Raw genomic sequence first — 14,042 nt, forward strand, 5'->3', positions numbered from 1 at the left:
CTCCGAGGATAAACATGTATCTGGCATTAACCTGCTCTGTAAAAGTCAAATTGACATGTCTCACTATTCTTCCATTCTTGTTAGGGAAACTAGTCCAAATCAAGCTTTTCCCCTGTTATCTTTCTTTTCCCATCCATTCATTTGATCTTTCATGTAAGACTTGAGGATTACTGCTCACTAGTTCAATTCTTAATAGATAGGGATTCACTTGAAAAACAAAATAAATACGCTTTTGATCTGAGTTTCAATCTCAGACCTGGTCTCTGGGGCCACAGACACTCATCAGGGGCTGAGCAGGCAGCAGGCAGGCATGGGGCAGCTGGAAGGGCTGGAAAACAGGAGAGCTTGCTCCTCCCTAAAATAGACGCTCTCTGATAGCTGTCAGCATGAGAAGGAACAACAGGAGCTGGCAAGCAAGCCTCTGCCAGGTGCAGCTCCTGGGAATGCTGATAATGTGTTCTTGGGAGATAAATTTTTATTTCTTCCCATCAGATGAGTAGTTTCTGGTGAGAGAGAGCACAGAGCCCCACAACACTCCAAATCTTTCCCACAAGGATTTTCCATGAGGTAATGCTCTCTTGCTGTACGAGGAATTTCTTGCACCAGTTTTGTAAGTTTAACAGAAGTTAATTTTTAGAGAAAAGTCAAAAGAGCTTTCAATACTGTAGAAATATGCACTATTGGAGTAAGCTCCTTAAAGATATTCTCAAAGCACAGCTATTATGAGATATAACAGCTTAAGAAACATAGAGTCACACCAAGAGAAGACATTTCAGCTTTTTAAAGAAAAGTGTTTTAATCCACTTGAAACATAGGTTTGGTTTAGAGGGGTTGAGACTGTCATTTTTCAAGCCATTTTTGTTCAAATTTTTTTACCTGAGAATACAAGGAGCTTCTAATAATTCCCTATAAAGTAAAATAATCCCTTTACTACAAGTCTTGGAAGTGACCTTCAGTGACCATTTCCATCTTTGACAAGGAGCTGCAAGGTGCAGCACCTTTAGTGTGAAACTCTGCCTGAGTTTTGCCTAATAAAAAATGTCAGCATAATCAGCAAATTTTTCCTTTTAACTCAATGGGACAATTTTAGGAAAAATGACTTAAACACCTCTCTGAGGACCTCTTCAGGAGCAGATTTCTCACCTGAGGTGCTTGCTCCATCAATGACCCATGGTTTTGCATGGCTCCAGCTGCAGGGGTGGATTATTTTGGGGCTACCTGGATGCAGAGTCTTTATACTGATGACCAGTTTGTGTCATTGAAAACAGATTGCATTTGAAACAAACCCCATTGATTTTCCATCTCCACTTCACTCCCTGCCAGCAGGATGAATTCAGGGCAAGTGACCCCGGGGCTGCTCAGTCCTCCCTGGGCAGGGGAACGAGGCACAGCCTTTACTCCACGTGTGCCAGGGCTCTCCTTCAGGCTTGGCAGCTGCCATAGAAATCACAGGTTTAGGGTGGTGCAAACCAGGCTGAAACCCCAAATCTGGGTTTCATACATCATCTTGCCACAGACCCACCTGGCAGCAACTCAGGGCAGCTGAGCTTTTGTGTGTGTCATGGGACCCCAGAATGGGTTGGGTTGGAAGTGACCTCAAAGCTCATCCAGTTCCAGTCTCCCTGCCGTGGGCTGGGACACCTTCCACTGTCCCAGGCTGCTCCACGCCCTGTCCAACCTGGCCTTGGGCACTGCCAGGGATCCAGGGGCAGCCACAGCTGCTCTGGGCACCCTGTGCCAGGGCCTACCCACCCTCACAGGGAAGGATTTCTCCACAATATCCAACCTAAACCCACCTCTGGCAGTGAGAAGCCATTCCCCCCCATCCTGTCACTCCAGGTCCTTGTCCCCAGTCCCTCTCCAGTTCTCCTGGAGCCTCTTTAGGCCCTGGAAGGGGCTCTGAGCTCTACCTGGAGCCTTCTCCTCTTCAGGTGAGCACCCCGAGCTCTGCGAGCCTGGCTCCAGAGCAGAGGGGCTCCAGCCCTTGGAGCATTTCCCTGACCTCCTCTGGACTGACTCCAACAGGCCCATTTGAAAAAAAAAAAAAAGCAGGATTTAAAAGTCCCTGCACTGTGTTCCCCTTACAGCCACCACTACCCTGCTATGCTGTCCTGGATGGTGGGGCAAAAACTTGTCTCCTCCTGAGGCAGAACATTGTTTTACACAAGTAAAATGAAAAGTCATCTGGGTATCACTGTCAGGAGTTGCCCTGGATGCAGGACTGCATGATTATCTTGTGAAAGGGAAAAAATAATACCACTTCACTGGTTAAAGAGAGTATTCTTCCTGTGGGTGGATAAGATCTCTCTAAAGTGAAAGACTCTGGTATTTATTATGTCAGATTATGGCACTTCAGTTACGGGTTCAGATTATAACAAAACTGCAAAAACAACCACTTACTAGATATTAATTTTATCTTACAGATTCTATTGTAAATGGGATACAGGCCCCTATGTATATACTACAATCCTTAAAATAGCTCCATCTAAATGCAAATGCAGGCCTCTGTCTAACACAGAGCTGAAAGCCTTCCCATTAACACACCAAGAGATAGGGGGAATTAATTTAATGCTTAAAAATTCCCAGAGATAAGAGGAACTTCTTTCTCTTCACATCTAGCATCATTTTCTCTTCATGGCCAAAGAATCCATAATATGATAATTTTTACCTTTCTCAAACTTTCCATGGAAAAAGGCAGTACAATCTCTCCAGAAATTACTTTACAGGCTGTACCCTCCTGATCAAAACTCAGGTCTCTGTGTACTTGGGAAGGAAAGCCCAGGGAAAGACAAAAGATGAAGGTGACTTCTTCATATTTTGAAGGAATATTGTTGGGATTTAATTACTCATCTTTGCAAATAAATCAAAAGCAGAGATAAAGCTTGACAGTGTTCATCTCTCACCAGCACCTTCTCCTCTACCTGCTCCTCTAAATCTGTCACACACAGGAGGCTCAGGCTATACCTACTCCCAACACACACACAGAGTGTGAGAGACTGTGGCAAGCACATTCTTCTCTCTCCCAGGATTTTTTCATAGAGGAGCACAGAGAGAAGAAAGAGAAAACAATTTTTATTTCTGCTCCTTGTTTTTCCCATGTGGAATGTGTTTGGAGAATTGTTTACCTGGGGTGATTGCTTGATTGGATTCTGGTGAGGATTGTTTGAGCCTGGTGGCCAATCCAACCCACCTGTGCTGGACTCTCGAGATAGGGTCACGAGCTTGGAGTTAGTGAGATATGGTTGTGTTAGTATCTCCTTTATATAGTATATTAATGTATTATAGCATAGTTATAATAAAGAAATCATTCAGCCTTCTGAACTGGAGTCAGACACCATCATTCTTCCCATTGGGTTCACCTGCATTTACAATAGAGAGACTGACTTCTCTCTGGAGAGCTTTGGTGAGCACTCAGTGGCACGTGGAAGGTGCTGGCCTCCACTGAAATGAATCATAGAATACATAGACCTGTGGAATCACAGAATGGTTTGGGTTGGAAGGTGCCTTTAAAACCAGCTGGTTCCAAGCCCGTGGCATGGGCAGGGATGCCATCCCCTAGATCAGGTCAATCAGTTTCTGGACACGCAGGAGCTGCAAGCATGCATGGCCTGTGTGATAAGAGAGTAATGTGATAGTTGACTCTCACAATTAAAGGGGAAATATTATGTATATGCTAAGAAAAGTTTTATAGATTTAAGCGGCAGCGCGTTACTTTTCTCGGCCCTGGTCAGCTCCCAAGTGCCCGGCTTGGGCGCCTCGGCTTCTCGTCGGGGCTGGCGCTTGCTGCGATTCCCGGGCGCTTCTGCTGCCACGCTCCGGGGCGGGCTGCTGGCCACGCTTTGCCGTCGGCGCGAGGGAGGAAACAAAGAGGCAGGGAAAACATCCAAATCTGTCCGTGTGGTGGCTTGGTGCTTTATTGGCCGCAAGAGCCGCGATGGAGAAGCTGCAGCCTGTTCCCAACCTCACATGGATGGATATGCCCCTGGGATCGGGGGGGAGCAGGATGATATAGGGGTGGGACAGGGAGGATGGGGAGTCCTCCCGCCCAATGAATACAGACACCGTGGTGATGATGTGTACCACAGCGACCAACGGGAACACAGCAGGGGCGGGCACGGGGCTTCGGGGTGACTGGGACCGCGGGAATGGGGTGACGGGCACGGAATCCTCAGGAGTGGGCAGGGAGTTGTTACAAGAGTGACAGCGGGGAGCTCCAATGGCAGGCAGCCTGGAGCTAACCACGGTGTGGGGGGAAAACACGGGGGATGCACGAGGGTACACAGAACCGGCAAACTAACAAAGATCAAAACCCCTAATCTGAACCCAAACCCAGGATGCAACAGATTTATAGTTGGGTTTTACCCCCCTTGTGCTGTTATCAGGGGTGCCCTGGGTTTGGGACATTTGGGAGGGTCGGCTCGCTACCATGGCAACAGCTGAGCTCCAGTCAGGATGTCAGGAAGTGATCTCCAGCACTGGGCAGGGAAGGAGGAGTGGATGGACAGAGCTTTGGGAGGGGCCAAAGGGTTAAAAGGTGAAACCTCCATGGTGTGGGTGAGCACATGGTGGGAAAATCCTTTGCTCCTGGCACTGTGATATTTTCTCAATTCAGTCTTCTGTTGTATTTTTGATAAGGTTTTAATAAACCTTTTAGAATTTTTTGAAAGTGAGTATCCTTTCTCACAGCCTGGAAAGCAGGACTCAGCTGTGGCTCCAAGCCCTGGTGCCAGCACAGCCACAGGTGCCCAGCGTGTCCCTGCTGCAGTTCCCAGCCCAGGGCATGGCAGGGCAGAGGCGAAGGGAGCTGCTCTGGCTGTTCTCTGGGTCAGAAGTGTGCCATGAGGAACTGTGCTCTGCAAACAACTCATCAATGTCAACGAGGTTGTGCTGATGTGAATGGTCAGTTATGGTGGCACTGGCACAGAAGCAGCAGTGAGTTACATGCAGAGGTTTGCTTTGGATTGTCCCACATGTCACTGTCTGAACTTAGCCCAAAACCCCCTCGAGCAGAGCACTTGGAGGGAACTGCTGTGTTCCTGCTCTCTGAGGTGCTCTACACCACACAGCACTTCCCATTCCTTGCTTGCTGCTGAATTGCTCCCAAGGTTACAGCTTGCACTGCCAGGAGCTCTGCAGAGGTGCCTCTCTCAGCAATGTGGACATATTTCCACAGTCAGGAAGAAATTCCTTAAGCTGTTTTCTCCCTGGACATTGTCTTGTCAGTGCTGGATGTTTTCTGTGCAAGAATTCAGTGGCTGGCCCTTTTGTAGATGTGATCATCTGCAAGTTAATGCCCTAAATGGCATATGAAAACTGAAAAAAAGGGTAAATTCTCATGGCAAACAGATGTGCCTCAGTTTAGGGAACTCTCCAGCTCTCTGAGTACAGAGTCAGAGTTGCTGAGAGTGGAGTTTCCTTCAGCAAAGCTAAAGGGTCTGGTCTGGCCTTTGATCATCAGCAACATATAATAGGGATTTAAAGAGACTTGTGAGATTTGGGAAATAAAAGACTACTGAAGCTGTGAGCTGATGAAGAGACAACTACAGAGTGAAAAGATGCTGTAAAACTCCACACATAAGTCACTGCCATAAAAAACATCATTTCCCCCCAACAGCTTTTTTTACTTCATGAAACACAACATTTTACATTTAATTCCTGGAGTATAGAAAAACTTTATGAAATATTGACATTATCAACATTCCCACAGTATTATCGATATTCCCACAGTAATTATCATTCATAATTATTAAACAACATGACACAAAATCTGCTGAGGCTTGTTCCTGATAACTAACCTTTTAGACTTAATTTACTTTCTGCTCTTACAGACACAAACATCTTTTAAAGCCTAAAAATTGCTGCTCTTCACAATCTTCACTGGGCTTTATATTTACAATGACAGTATGTGAAAGCAGGATTCTAGTTTTTCTGGGGCTTATTTTTTTTCCTTTTAACAATTTTTCTAGTTCAAATTACATCAAATTACCAACTAAAATTGAAGATTGTACTCAATTCTGTTCCTGTTGAGGATCTGGCTTTCTAATGGGAAGTTATTGTGGAAATCTTCCCTGACCCCAGCACTAGAAATGTTTGCTTTGCAACACACAGGAATCTGGCCTCTCCCCATTCTCCTCAGTTTTGGGCCTCGTGGATTCCAGATTTGGCTCCACAGTACAGCAAAAAAATAGAAAGCCTTTCAAACAGTCATTGCAAAGCACTCTAGCTTTACGAACAAGAACTCTAATTTATATCTAGGATCTGAACTTGAAGGGATCTTGAAACATCAGAAATAGTTGGTGAGAGCTTGAGACATTTTCAGTGAAATGTAGAAGATAAAAAATAGATTCAGGAAAACCACAGGATAAAAGCTAAAGGAAAAATAGAATCCCAAAATAGCTCTGTTTGGAGTGTTCTTCTGGAAGAGTTATTATACTGTTCAGCATGGCAAAACATCAAAGAGGGAATATTTCAACCAAATTACTTGTGAGCTGAATTTCTAATCTTCTTCCAGATCATCCCGAGTTGCTGGTTTCCTTATTGTGGTCCTGTGGCCAAGCATGGCAGGGGGAGGCTCAAGTGGAGAGGCCTTTCTTGTGCACCCAGGCTGGCACCACGGGCACAAAGCAGAGCTGCTGCAGCTGTCCTTGCCCACAGTGCTGCTGTCCCACTCCCAGGCACACAGCTGAGAGGTTCTGCAGCTCCCTTTTCTTCCCATTTGCACACAAATGGTCCCAGTCAAATAATGAGTGTCAGAATGTACCTCCAGTCCCCTCCAGTCCCACTGATATCTGTCAGTGGCCTGTTCTCATGGACCTTTGCTGGCTCCAGGACTTGAGGAGAAACTGGCCCAACCTCCCTAAACAGAATTTTCCTCTATTCCTAAAGACCAGCAGTGTTTTATTTACTTCAAGAAGTTCTAGTTGTGGCTTTAAGTATGTAATATTATGGGTCAAGCTAAGGAAGCCATTTCAGGTTCTAGCCCAGGACATTGTCAGATGAGGACTTAAACAGCTTTTCATCAACACAAATCCTTCTTCTTTGCATTCCTGTTTCTTCCTTGTGCCCCCCACTGCCCCTCTCTCTCTCTCATACCCCTGCCCTTATAGAGCAAGTCCTTGAGATTAACCACAATATGATTACAATTTAATTGAGGCCAGCTTAGTGTGGGGACATCCTTTTAACTCAGGAGGCCTCAATTCCACAGAACCATAATGAACTAATAATGAATGTGCTAAAGTCATTAAATCAAAATTCATAAAAGGGTGACTATTGCTTTCTTTTATAATAAAGCAATTAAAGTCCCATATACTATAATAGATACTACTGAGGTGCACTAAGTGTTCTTTAAGGAGGTTAGTGTTTAATGCCAGCACACATGAATTTGGGGATCTTTTCAAAATAGGACTGCAACACTATTAATAGATGATCAGAACTCTTTTCATGTCTTCTCTGGTTCAGCATTATTGCCTGCTTTAACAAATACTGGCATGATTTCGTTAGCACAGTTTATAGAATAGTTATAATAAGTCATGACTTGCAGTATCACTAACTTGGAAGCAGTGAAGCAGGGTACCATTGCAAATGTGCTACTTGTCACTCTCCTTTTCATCATGACATCCCCTTCCCATCTCTAGTGCTCTGTTCCTTGGGGGTTAACAGCTCCAGCTTATGGTAGCAGGGAAAGCACAAGGTGGGTACATCTGACTGTGCATGTCAGGCCTAGCTGGGGTAAGAGTGCTCCAGAAAAATGCATGTCCTGGTGTATGACCACCTGTCTCTTCACATGGTCCTTGCTCCAAGGAGAATTCAAGTGAGAAGCCCTGGATTATTTTACACTTGGATATCATTGCCACAGGTATTGGAAAGCTGATGGTTATAATTGGACTCAGAGAGGGAAAAGGTCAGTTAACACACTTTAGCTGCATGTTAACCTTGGTGGTCTGGAGACACCTTTTCAAAGAATTGTAGAATATCCTGAGTTGGAAGAGACCCACAGGGATCATCCAGTCTAATCCCTGGTTCTTCACAGGACAGAGCCAACAATTCCACCATGTATCTTAGGGCATTGTCTGGGTATTTCTTGAGCTCTGGCAGCCTTGGGGCCATGCCCATTCCCTGGACAGGCTGTTCAGTGCCCAAGCACCCGCTGCAAGAAGAAGCTTTTCCTAATACCCAGCCTAAACCTCCCCTGACACAGCTCCACCCATTCCCCCAGCTCCTGACACTGGTCACCAGAGCTGGGGCAGACTCAGAGCAGTTGGTGTTCATGAGGCCTTGTCCCTCTGCCCTTGGCCCTGCCACAAAACACTCCCCAGCTCACAGCTCTACTTATTTCTGCTCAGCCCTTGCAACATGGCCATGTTGAAGACAGACCCACAGGAGAGCTGAACTCCTTGGCCCCCACACTCCAAAGATGCCTGCTGCCCCAAGCTCAGCTTCCCTTCCTTGAAAGGGCTCCAACCCAGCCATGCAATGGGTGAGAAGAAAGAATAGGCACAAAGCAACTTGCATCAGATAAAAGAGCCAGCAGCAAACACAAACATCACCAATCCCATGCCAGACCTTGGTGTCTCCCAAAGGCCTTTGGCCTCCATCCAACAAAAAAATAATTATTGTGTGCCAAAAAGCTGGGATCTGAGCACAAGACAATTTATTGTTACTCAGAAATCCACACAAGCAACAAACGTTCTTCCTCTTAATGACACAGTCATGAAAACCCAGAACTCTGAAGACTGCTCAGAAGAGGACTGATGGAAAGCTCATCCCAGGGCAGGTGGGCACGGGTGCCTGGATGAGGGAGAAGAGCAGATGGGCACAGGTGCCTGGATGAGGGAGAAGAGCAGAAGGGCAGAAGAAGAATTATTAAATTGTACATGGTGGAGTAGAGGATTATCTGCAGAACATGACATAAGAACAGAAAGATTAAAGGAACACTAAATATTTATTACAAAGTCCTTAATATCATATGCAATAATACATGCCATAGCTGCTGCATAATAATACAGGCAACAGCCAGTTGCTGAGATTGCTCTCTGAGTTGGATAAAATAGAATTAGAGGCTTTTATCCACTGGAGACTACGTGCTGTTATACATAATAATCAAAATCACTCAGAAAAGAGAGAGAAATAGCTCATTGATCATTATAACTACATCAGACAAAACATATTATATCCAGGTTACCACAGGCCAGTGCTGTTCATGCAGGGTGGGGAGGCACCAGACAATCACAATTCTTTTCTTCCCTTAATTTTGGAATGGATAAGCCCAAAGGAACACAAGGACTTCAGGCCATAAAGGATTAAAACTGGCATTTCCTGATGAGTCCAGGAGCTCTGCACTGGGCCATGAGCCAGTTTGCTGTACACTGGCCTTAGAGGGAGGTGTAGCATGCTTTGGGCACAGCCAAAATTATTCTTCTTCTGTGGCCATGACACAAGCACTCTGTTTAGGCAGCCTGATTCTAGAGCTGCAAGGAACAAAATGATATTGCAACCTAACAGTTTGTCTCACGAGCCCATTCCTTCTGCTCACAAACACAAGCAGGCTGAGGGGATGCACTCCGGGGTTCCCTGAGTAGGCTAAAAATGAATTTACCTCAATGGAAATTTTCCTTGCTGTGGCAAGTTAGTCCTTGATATCAGCTCATGTCTAAAACCTTATACACAGACAGAAAAGAGAAAGTTACCAAGCAGAAGTGACTTGTCATCACACAGCTGCTCTGAACCTCCTTTCAGAGCCAAGTCCCTTGTGCTGCTTTCACAGCCTGGCCAGGAGCTCCCAGCTGAATGAGATTCCCATTTGGCTGTGTAATGGTCACCAAAACCAGAGAGATCCTTCCTGTGGGGAAGAGGGGAAAAGGGAACAGAAAGAAAACCGGTTCAGGACTGGGGCTTTTTAACCAGACACAGTGATTGTTTCAGGACTACTGCCTGGTAGTGGGTACTGCCAAGGAATTACCTGGAATGGCAGTAAGATGGAAACACCATAACCTGTGTGTAACAGTATCACAATCACGGAGATCACAGAGATCACAGAAATCACAGAAATAACAGAAATCACAGAAATCATAGAAATCGCAGAATGGTCTGGTTGGAAAGGACCTTAAAAATCATTCCACCCTCCTGGCATGGGCAGGGACACCTTCCACTGTCCCAGGCTGCTCCAAGCCCTGTCCAGCCTGGCCTTGAACACTTCCAGGGATCCAGGGGCAGCCACAGCTGCTCTGGGCACCCTGTGCCAGGGCCTCCCCACTCCCACAAGGAAGAATTTCTTCCTAATACATCATCTAAACCTACTCTCTGTCAGTTTGAGGCCACTCCCCCTCATCCTGTCACTCCATGCCACATAAACAGTTCCTCTCCATATTTCTTGTAGGATTGAGCAGATTTAGCAGAGTAAATTCTCCCCCCTCAGAATGCTATTCCCATATTTACTTCTGGGAGTTTGCACAGGCAGTTCCCACTTGCAGCAGCAGGAATGACCTCGAGCAATCCTCCACGAGCCAGGAGAACAGGGATCCCAAGGAGTGTTGTATTTCTCCATTTCTCATCTGTACTGAGCAGACAAGAGCTGACTCACTGCAGGAAACCCAGGTGCTGAATTCATCTAACAAGCTGCTTAAAACTCCAAACAGATGTTTCTGTGTCTTCCCTGTGCCTTATGCAGGCTGTGTAGAAGCACCAGCAGATTTACAAAAGAGCAGATGCATGAGCCATACGTGCTTTAATATCAAAGTCATTGGAAAATGGTTTATAACTACTCTGTGTCCACGTATTTTGAGCAGTGGGCCATAGGAATATCAGATCAGCCTTGTCCATAATGGAAATTTAGATTGACTGGGCTGGAGTCAGAGTGGAGGCAGCAAAATTCCCCCTGAAAGTGGCAATTGTACCTGTTGCAGTGTGTTCCCTGCTCCTGCAATGACTCATGAAAATGTAGATTGGGTATTTAGGCTGGATCTCATCCAGTGCCTGAGGAGGTGTACAAAACAACTGTGACTTTAATGGATATTTTATCAGGGTCCTTAACTTTCCAAAGATGATGGAAGGATCATAGATCGACCAGTAAACACTGTGACAGCTATTGGAGTCTGGAAAAGCTAATTCTAACACTACATCATTTTTTAGACTCACAGAGCAGCAGAGCAGTGAAAAATTGTCTCAGTACAAAATTTCTCCCTCCACCCTCACCAAACACCACAGTCCCCAAAAACCATGATATTGGTTTGAAGAGCAGACACAATTTAAAATCTCATTCCCAGAATTACAGCATGTTCACCGTGTTTCCTAACACTTAGGATTTACTGCTTGCAATTTTTTAATGCAAACTACTATTTTCACAGGAAAAACTGTAATCTGATATTCTGATGTGCTCAGATAACTTCAGGAACTGAGCTTTGATGAGAAATATGAGGATCAGACTTGTAGATTAGAGGAGGTGAATCTCATCTGAGATAACAACAGTCTCCAAATCTGCACCAAAGCACAGGGATAGGATCCACACACGGGGTCCCAGGTGGTCCAGTACCATTTTTGGCTTCCTTATGCATAAAGCTGGAGCTCCTGGACCGTTGTGATTATTCAGATGCTTTAAAAATGGTTCTTAAGGCAACTGGAACACAATCACATGAAGGTAAATCAGCCAGCCACAGACCACAGCTCTAAGGTGGATCAGGGAACATTTAAAACTGAATTTCTGCCAATCTGTCCATGGATCAAGGCATAGGATGAGAATGAACTTTCACAGAATCATCCTGATATTGTGGAAAAAAAAAAGGTTTAAGTAAATTGGAGGTGGAGGTTGAAGTCCCAAAGACTCAAAGTTTCTGAAGGTGTGGAACACCTGAACATGTAACCTTCTAGGTGGGTATGTCCCAAATTACTGCCTCTGATGGAAAAAACCATATTAACTACAAGCACCAGAGAATCCTCAGGGAGAATTTTGCAAGCACCGAGCACACTGATGCCAGAGAACCACTTGTTTAATACACACAAGACAGACTTGTTTTCTAAGGCAATGCCTGATAATAGCCAGTTATTAATCCTTTCAACTGTAAATTGGATTTTCCAGGTACCATAGACATCATTGACAGGGAATTCACTGAAGCCTGACAGTAGAGACTGCAGGAGAAATCCTGCTTTCACAGCCCTGCAGGGGAACTCTGTCCCTGTCTCTTACAGGGACACCATTCCACAACTCCATGTGAGCTGCAGAGATTTCTAGCAACTGGACATCTCAGGGTCACCATTTCAGAGAGTTTCTTCCATCAAACATCCCAGGACATTCATAGTTTATTTATAAAATATATATAATTTCTATATGAAAGGAAAAGGTTTACAGCAAGCACTGGATGTTGCACACACTGTATTTCACATGTTGCATTTCCTGACAAAAATGGGTTCCCTTATTTCTGAAATACCAAACATGCAAAGCAGAGCTTTAATGTATGAATTATACAGTGCTGCAAAAGCTATCATCTTGTCCAGCTTTTTTTGGCATTTCAATGTATAAATATTATCCCAAGGAGCTTTTATACTAATGGATAATTGCCTGCAGTGCACACTTAACCTTTGTCCCCTTGAATTGACTTGGTGGGGCTACCTACGTACATCAAACATCAATTCAGCCAAACTGGCACCACAGGAAAGGCATGTGGCCAAATTCCCTCTCTTCTGCAAAGCTCAGCTCTACAGGATTTGAAGAGTGATGCAAAGGAGAGCCCATGCCACTTAGACTAATTGAACTAGATCCTCCAATAGCCCATTCCATTTATGCCAGGGGAGGTATCCTGAGTTTGGGCTAGCAGGAAATCAGACACCATAAAAAGTTGGTTGTTGGACCCACACAGATTCCAATTAAACAATTGCCAGTAAACAATCTCACCTGCTGTGACATTATTTCTCTATCAAACATGAAGATTCTTGGGGGAAAAAACCCCAAATTACATTTCATAAGGGCACTTAAAGGCAGTACACATCCTCCTCTGTGTGTAAAAGAGCTATGCTGATCTCCTTGCTCCAGGGAAATAAAATACATCCCTTAAATTTTCAGAGAAGAGGAACATGCAGGGATGCTAGAAATGGCCATTAGCTCCACTCCAGCTCCTCCACCTGGGCTCCATGAGCAGTGGGACACCGAAGGTCACTGTTGGCTTGTACGCATGTACAAGATACAGCCAGGCAGCAGCGAAGTGCTGTGGAGAAAACAGGAGCAGGGAGCAAACAAACACAACTGGTATGGGCACAGCAGCACTCATGAGCCTTCCTGCAGACACAAGCCTTGAGGGATGAGAAGCAACCACAGATGAACGAGAGCCAGCAGAGCTCTCCCACTGCCTGAGGGCTCTTTCAGGGTGAAGCTGGCATCTGCGAGAAAGCAAAGTGCTCATATTTGGCTTTCCTCCTCAAGGATCTCATGGCTTCAGGTTAGCTCAGGCTGACTTACCCACAGCAGCCATTGAGAGGCTGGTGAAGGTGGCAGGCCCAGAGGTGATGAAGGTGGCAGACAGCCCTGGGGCTGATGAAGGTGGCAGACAGCCCCGGGGCTGGTGAAGGTGGCAGGCAGCCCCGGGGCTGGTGAAGGTGGCAGGCAGGCCCTGGGCTAGTGAAGGTGGCAGACAGCCCTGGGGCTGGTGAAGGTGGCAGGCAGGCCCTGGGCTAGTGAAGGTGGCAGGCCCAGGACTGATGAAGGTGGCAGGCCCAGAGGTGATGAAGGTGGCAGGCAGGCCCAGGACTGATGAAGGTGGCAGGCCCAGGGCTGGTGAAGGTGGCAGACAGCCCCTGGGCTGATGAGGGTGACAGATAGCCTCAGGACCGGCCCCATGTGAGGTGCAGGGGGCACACGAGGCACCACACCTGCCATTAAGTTTGGAGATGCTCTGCCTACCCAGACCTTCCATGGAGACTCATTCATGTGTATTCCCTGTGTTTGAATTCAGCAGGGAGCTGCTTTCTTCATTCCAGAGGCTGCTGCTAAAGTGCATTAACATGCAGCAGAGTTCACCCTTGTCCTGTGCCACCTCTTGCAGGAGGGCCAGGGTGTT

The 14,042-nt window shown here is 45.9% G+C and overlaps 1 long non-coding RNA gene across 1 annotated transcript; it reads right to left on the reverse strand.

Annotated features, from left to right (window-relative positions):
• Nucleotides 1–8,686: 8,686 nt before the first annotated feature.
• LOC128798237 (uncharacterized) lies at nucleotides 8,687–13,783 on the reverse strand. The gene is made up of 3 exons (XR_008434363.1): nucleotides 13,445–13,783; nucleotides 9,687–9,838; nucleotides 8,687–8,822 (listed from the first exon to the last, which is right to left on the reverse strand). It is a non-coding gene; the product is annotated as an uncharacterized LOC128798237 (long non-coding RNA).
• Nucleotides 13,784–14,042: the final 259 nt, after the last annotated feature.

This window comes from Vidua chalybeata, chromosome 20, assembly GCF_026979565.1.
Source record: "Vidua chalybeata isolate OUT-0048 chromosome 20, bVidCha1 merged haplotype, whole genome shotgun sequence".
NCBI classification, from domain to species: domain Eukaryota; kingdom Metazoa; phylum Chordata; class Aves; order Passeriformes; family Viduidae; genus Vidua; species Vidua chalybeata.